Here is a 6,893-nt window from a genome sequence, read left to right as displayed (position 1 = left end):
ATTTCATTTCCTTTGTTTGAGCCATGCCATGTGGCAGCAGATCCTTTGTTTGATTTTCCCGCCCTTTTTCTTCACTGCCACATTTAAGGCCCTCGTCCAAAGCCACTGCACACACCCTACGTAGTGCAGTGGTAGCACACCCGTCTGGAGTTCCAAAGGTTGGGAGTTCAAATCCCGGTTCAAGCACTTCATCACAGATACACCAAACCAACTGCACACACTATATATATCAAATATAATATTACCAATATATAATAAATAAACAAATAAAATAACTCTGCATTTGAGTCCACCTCCCCCCACTAAACCGTAACAGAAGGTGTGACCATTAAAATGGACCCAGCAGAGTTGGGATCTCTCAAAGAGGCTGTGCAGCACCAGGGGGCAGCCATTGGTCGCCATGAGCAGCTGCTGCTTGAGATCACACAGCAACTTGCCCTGTTGATTCAGAACCAGGCCAGTAACCCAGACGCTGCACAGCCTGCACAACCTACCCCTTCTCCTCCTATCCCCGAGGTGGCTGTAGCTGGACATGATGCCCAGGTGGCTACTCCAGAACGTTATTCAGGGGAATCAGATAAATGCAGAGGGTTCCTGCTACAGTGCAGTCTAGTGTTTGAGCAGCAACCCTCTCGGTTCCCCACTGAGCGCTCTAAAGTAGCCTTCATGGTGTCCTTGCTCACAGACAGGGCTCTGGCATGGGCCACAGCTCTATGGGAGCAAAACTCCCCCGAGTGTGCCACAGGCCAGGCTTTTACCAAGGCCTTACGCCAGACGTTCTACCAACCCTTGGGAGGAAAGGAGGCAGGGCCCAGGTTGCTAGACCTTACGCAGGGTGCACGCTCAGTGGCGGAATACACCATTGAGTTCCGCACCCTGGCAGCTGAAAGTGCGTGGGGTCAAGAAGCCTTGGCAGCTATCTTCCAGCGGGGCCTAAATAGTAGAATTAAAGACAAGCTGGCCACTCGAGATCTTCCCTCCACCTTAACCGAGCTGTATGATGTATGCATCCGCCTGGACAACCGCATGCGTCAGAGAGCTCGGGAAAGGGCTCGGAGTACTCGTGCCCCAGGTTTTGGGCACCACTGGTCGGGTGACTCCATCCAAGGTGTATCTCCGCAAGATGCACCCGAACCCATGCAGCTGGGAGGTGCCCGTTTACCTATTCAGACAGCAGGCAAAGGCTTTAAAACAGCTCCTCGCAGATTGGGAAACGGCAGGGTCTAACCCAGGCGGGGGAATCGGCCTTAGACCCTGTGGTATCCCCCATATCAGGACTGCATCTCTTTGTAAAATTAGCCTGGCCCCCTCAACAACATACCTCACTAACAGCCTTTATAGACTCTGGGGCTGCAGGAAGTTTCATTGACACCTCCCTTGCAGCTAGTTTGGGCCTCCCAGTCGAGCCTTTAGAGCGTCCGCTACCTGTCCTCGCTATAGACGGGAGGGTTGTAGGCTCCGGCCCTGTGACCCATCGCACCAAACCAATAATCCTTCAGGTGGGGGCCCACATGGAACAGGTGGAATTGTACCTGACTCAGGCTCCCCACCTGAAGCTGGTGCTTGGGTATCCCTGGTTAGAGCTTCACAACCCGCGTATAGACTGGTCAACCCACTCAGTCTATGCTTGGGGCCCATTTTGTCAGGGGAACTGTTTAAAGCTCAATAAAGCACTTCCTCGGGCAGTTCCACCAAAGGAGATGCCCATACCTCACCTAGACAGAGTTCCTAAGGAATATAGGGACCTCTGTGAGGTGTTCAGAAAAGAACAGTCCCAGGTCCTGCCCCCACACAGGCCATACGACTGTGCAATTGACCTTTTACCAGGCACAACTCCACCCAGGGGTCGATTGTTTGCACTCGCTCCTCCCGAGCGTGCTGCCATGGACACCTACATTCGTGAAGCCTTGGAGTCAGGCTTCATACGGCCTTCCTCATCACCAGCAGGGGCTGGATTCTTTTTTGTGGGGAAAAAAGATGGTGGACTTCGTCCCTGCATAGATTACAGAGGACTGAACGCCATTACTGTGAAGGACCGTTACCCCCTTCCCTTAATGCAGACAGCTTTTGAGGCACTGCAGCAGGCCTCAATTTTTACCAAATTGGACCTGCGCAGTGCCTACAACCTGGTTCGCATACGGCAGGGGGATGAATGGAAAACGGCCTTCATTACTCCAACAGGGCACTACGAGTACCGTGTAATGCCCTTTGGTCTCATGAACGCCCCCGCAGTGTTCCAACGCTTCATTAATGATGTACTGCGGGAGGCCTTGGACCAATATGCATATGTCTACCTTGACGACATATTGATTTACAGCCGGTCACTAGAGGAACACATAGGACATGTCCGACGGGTTCTCCAGTTGCTCTTGGAGAACCGTCTATTTATAAAACTCGAGAAGTCTGTGTTCCATTCAGAGACCGTATCGTTCTTGGGGTTCGTGGTATCCAAAGGCACCCTTCGCATGGATCCAGCCAAGATCAAGGCTGTCAAAGACTGGCCGCGCCCTTCCACTCTTAGGCAGGTCCAGTCTTTCCTGGGGTTCGCCAACTTTTTTCGGCGTTTCGTGCGTCAATTCAGCACGGTGGCAGCACCCCTTACTGCCTTAACCCGAAAAACCCCAGGGCCCTTTCGCTGGACAGCGGAGGCTCAGAAAGCCTTTGAAGAAATCAAGGCTAGGCTAACCTCACCACCAGTTTTACAACTGCCGGACCCCAATGAACCATTTATCGTTGAGGTCGACGCTTCAGATGTAGGTGTGGGAGCGGTACTCTCCCAACGCCAAGGGCCAACAAAGAAACTACACCCCTGTGCGTTTTACTCTCACAGGCTTACCCCAGCGGAGCGCAACTATTCTATTGGAGACAGGGAGCTCCTGGCAGTGAAGTTGGCCCTGGAAGAATGGAGGCACTGGCTCGAAGGGGCCAAACATCCATCTTTGGTGTGGACAGATCACAAAAACCTGGCCTATATACAGCAGGCCAAACGATTAAACCCACGTCAGGCCCGGTGGGCTCTATTCTTTGGTCGCTTCCATTTTGTTCTGTCCTATAGGCCAGGTTCCAAAAATACCAAGCCTGATGCCCTGTCTAGATGTTGGGTCCCTCCTGGACCTGAGCCAGCCCCTGAATCAGTTGTCCCTGCCTCCAAAATAGTTGCCCCCCTCCGCTGGGGTATTGAGGAGTCCATTGCACGAGCCCTCCAACAGGAGCCTGACCCAGGAGGTGGCCCCCCTGGTCGCCAGTATGTGCCATTGGCCGTCCGCCAGCAGCTCCTGCAATGGGGACATTCCTCCTCTTTTTCTGGCCATCCCGGGGCAGTCCGAACTACGGAGTTCCTCCGAAGGCGCTTCTGGTGGCCAGGGATGGACAAAGACACTCGTGCTTTCGTGGCTTCTTGTGAGGTATGCCAAAAGAACAAGGCACCCAGGTCCCGACCGCCCGGTCTCCTACACCCATTACCGATCCCATCCCGTCCATGGTCCCATGTATCACTGGACTTTGTGACAGGTCTTCCACCATCAAAGGGCAACACGGTTGTAATGGTGCTTGTGGACCGCTTTTCCAAGGCATGCAAGTTTGTGGCGCTGCCCAAACTCCCCTCTGCCAAGGAAACTGCGGATCTACTTCTACAACACGTGGTGAGATTACACGGCATGCCCCAGGATCTTGTGTCAGACCGGGGGCCCCAGTTCGCCAGCCGGTTTTGGAAGGCCTTTTGCAAGCTGATGGGAGCCACAGTGAGTCTCACTTCCGGTCCAGTCGAATGGACAAACCGAGCGGGTAAATCAAGACCTTGGCCAACTGCTGCGTTGCCTCACTGCAGGCAACCAGACTTCCTGGACCGACCAACTGCTCTGGGCAGAGTATGCCCACAACACCCTGTGGCATTCATCCTTGGGTATGTCACCCTTTGAATGCCAATTCGGGTTCTCCCCTCCGCTGTTTGTGGAACAGGAGAGGGAAGTGGGTGTATCCTCTGCTGAGCAGTATGTCCGTCGGTGTCGCAGGGCCTGGCAGAAGGCACGCGCCACCTTGCAGGCGACCTCAAAGGCCAGGAAACGGGTCGCAGATCGTAAAAGGAGCCGTGCCCCACAGTTTCGTGTGGGTCAACGTGTGTGGCTGTCCACCAGGGACCTTCCGCTGCGAGGAGTCTCGCATAAACTGGCACCCAAATTTGTGGGCCCCTTTAAGATCTTGCGGAGGGTAAATCCGGTCTCATATCTGTTGCAACTTCCGTCTACCATGAAAGTGCACCCGACATTCCACGTGTCCCACCTACGTCCATTTGTGTGTGGAGCCCCCTCACCTGGAACTCGACCCCCTCCCCCACGTCTTGTGGGCGGTTCTCCTGCGTTCACAGTTCGGCGTTTGCTGGACGTGCGTAAGGTCCGGGGCAGCACCCAGTATCTTGTTGACTGGGAGGGTTACGGGCCGGAGGAACGTTCGTGGGTCCCTCGGAACCGAATCCTTGACCCGGCTCTGATCCGGGATTTCCAGCGTGATCGTGCTGCTGGCTTGGGGTCGTCAGGTGCCGCCCCTAGAGGGGGGGGTACTGTAAGAAAGCGGCATGTGCCGCCAACCACCAGCAGAGGGCCTGGACACTGCGGTGGAAGAGCTGGTGGATCTGGGGCAAAAAACTCCAAGTCCCAGAATCCCCAGCGGTAATTAGTTCAGATCAGGCTCAGCTGTGAACACAGCTTAAAAACCCCAGCCAAACCTCAGTTCACCGTCACACCTTTGTAGAGGGGTGACCGGTAACAGTGGGTATTGAAGAAAAGAGATTAGAAAGAAAAGAACCCTTAAAAGAAGCCACAAAGAAAAGAAGAGATCCAAAAAGAAACAAAGGCTCACAAAAAAAAGAGATCGTAAAAGAAGCCACAAAAAAAAAAAAAAAAAAATCTTAAAAGAAATAAAGGCTCACAAAAAAAAAAAAAAAAAAAAGAGATCTCAAAAGAAACAAAGGCTCACAAAAAAGAGAGATCTTAAAAGAAGCCACAAAAAGAGAGAGAAAAGATCTCCAGTTTATTTTTGAACTTTTGGTTTTCAAGAAGTCTTTCCTAAGTTTCTTAAAGTTTGATTTCATTTCCTTTGTTTGAGCCATGCCATGTGGCAGCAGATCCTTTGTTTGATTTTCCCGCCCTTTTTCTTCACTGCCACATTTAAGGCCCTCGTCCAAAGCCACTGCACACACCCTACGTAGTGCAGTGGTAGCACACCCGTCTGGAGTTCCAAAGGTTGGGAGTTCAAATCCCGGTTCAAGCACTTCATCACAGATACACCAAACCAACTGCACACACTATATATATCAAATATAATATTACCAATAAATAATAAATAAACAAATAAAATAACTCTGCATTTGAGTCCACCTCCCCCCACTAAACCGTAACAGCTTGAGATGATCTTGAGCCTGGTCCCCCCCCAGGGCTGAGGTGAAAAAATTAAATTGAGGGAGGTGACGGGGTGGAGGTGGGCGTGAGTTTGTTCGTCACGGAGGTGAGTTGTGACTTGGAGGTATATATAGGGCGAAGGGGTGGAGCTTGTAATTGAGGCGCACTTCATATCCCAAAATTTTGTTAATCCTTAACAACACTTTGCTATAATGAATTGCGCCGAGCGATGCCGGGGGGGGGGGGGGGGTGGGGGGGGGAGATGTGAACTCTGTTAATGCTTGGGTACAGTTCAGTTAATACTTGGGTGCAGTTCGGTACTGCTTGAGATGATCTTGAGCCTGGTCCCCCCAAAAAAATGATGTGGACCATGACAAGGCTGTCCAGTAAGTCGAGAGAGTGTTGGGAGAAACAGCATTTATGATGAGATCCTGAGATTGCTGTGTGAGCTGGTGGAAGGCGTGTGAAGAGGGAAGATGGTTTCCGAATAGGGTGGTACTGGAGTTGGATGCGAGTCTGAGTGAGGAGCCAAGGTCCTGAATTTCTGGAAATGAAAACGAGAAAGAGAGTCAGCTATGGGGTTAGATGTACCGGGAATGAAAACAGCTTTAAGAATGAACTGATGAGTAATTGAGTGCCAGGTAAGACGCCGCAGAAAAGGCATTAGAGGCAGGGAATTAGAGCGTCCCTTATTAACTGCGTGGACTACGGCCAAGTTATCAGAGTGCGTGAATATGACGCGTCGCGTCCATTCGTGGCCCCATAACAGGGCAGCGACTACTATGGGGTAGAGCTCACGGAGAGCGGACGAATCGCTCTGATCCGGAGGAGAAAGAGTAAATTCGGCAGGCCATGGAGAAGCAAACCATCTGCCATCACAGTAACCGCCAAAGCCTGTAGAAGGCGCGGCGTCCGTAAAGAGGCGGACATTCTCAGGTTTGGACTCTGCTTCGTTGAAGAAAAAAGAAATACCGTTCCAGTGCTTTAGGAGTAATAGCCAGAAACGCAATTCTGATAAGCAAGCCTCGTCGAGAGTAACGTACTGGAAATTGGAAGCCACGGATGATGCGAGATGGAGGAGATGCGAGATGAAAGCGCGACCCTGCGGAATAATGCGCATTGCGAAATTTAGATGTCCGAGAATTGACAGGAGCTGCTGCTTGGTTCGACGAGGCTGATCCAGAAATTCGGAAAGGAGTTGAGAAATGCGTGTCTGTTTCTCTTGAGGAAGAGAAGCCTGGAAGGAGGAGGAGTCCAGCATGATCCCCAAAAAAACCAAGGATGTAGTCGGACCCACCGTTTTTTCGGCGGACAGCGGAATACCCAGACGGCGAAAAACTGATTCCAGGGAGGTGATGCAGCAAGCAGGAGGAGAGGAAGGGGTGTCCAGGACCAGAAAATCGTCTAGTAGGTGCACTACGTAAGGAACGCCGCACTCATTGAGTAAAATCCAGGAAAGAGCCTCGGCGAGGCAGTCAAAAATTTTGGGGCTGCTTTTGC

This window comes from Astyanax mexicanus, unplaced genomic scaffold (assembly GCF_023375975.1).
Source record: "Astyanax mexicanus isolate ESR-SI-001 unplaced genomic scaffold, AstMex3_surface scaffold_37, whole genome shotgun sequence".
In the NCBI taxonomy this organism is placed as follows: Eukaryota; Metazoa; Chordata; class Actinopteri; order Characiformes; family Acestrorhamphidae; genus Astyanax; species Astyanax mexicanus.
The sequence above is the reverse complement of the archived record's forward strand: the minus strand, read 5'-3'. Positions refer to the sequence as shown.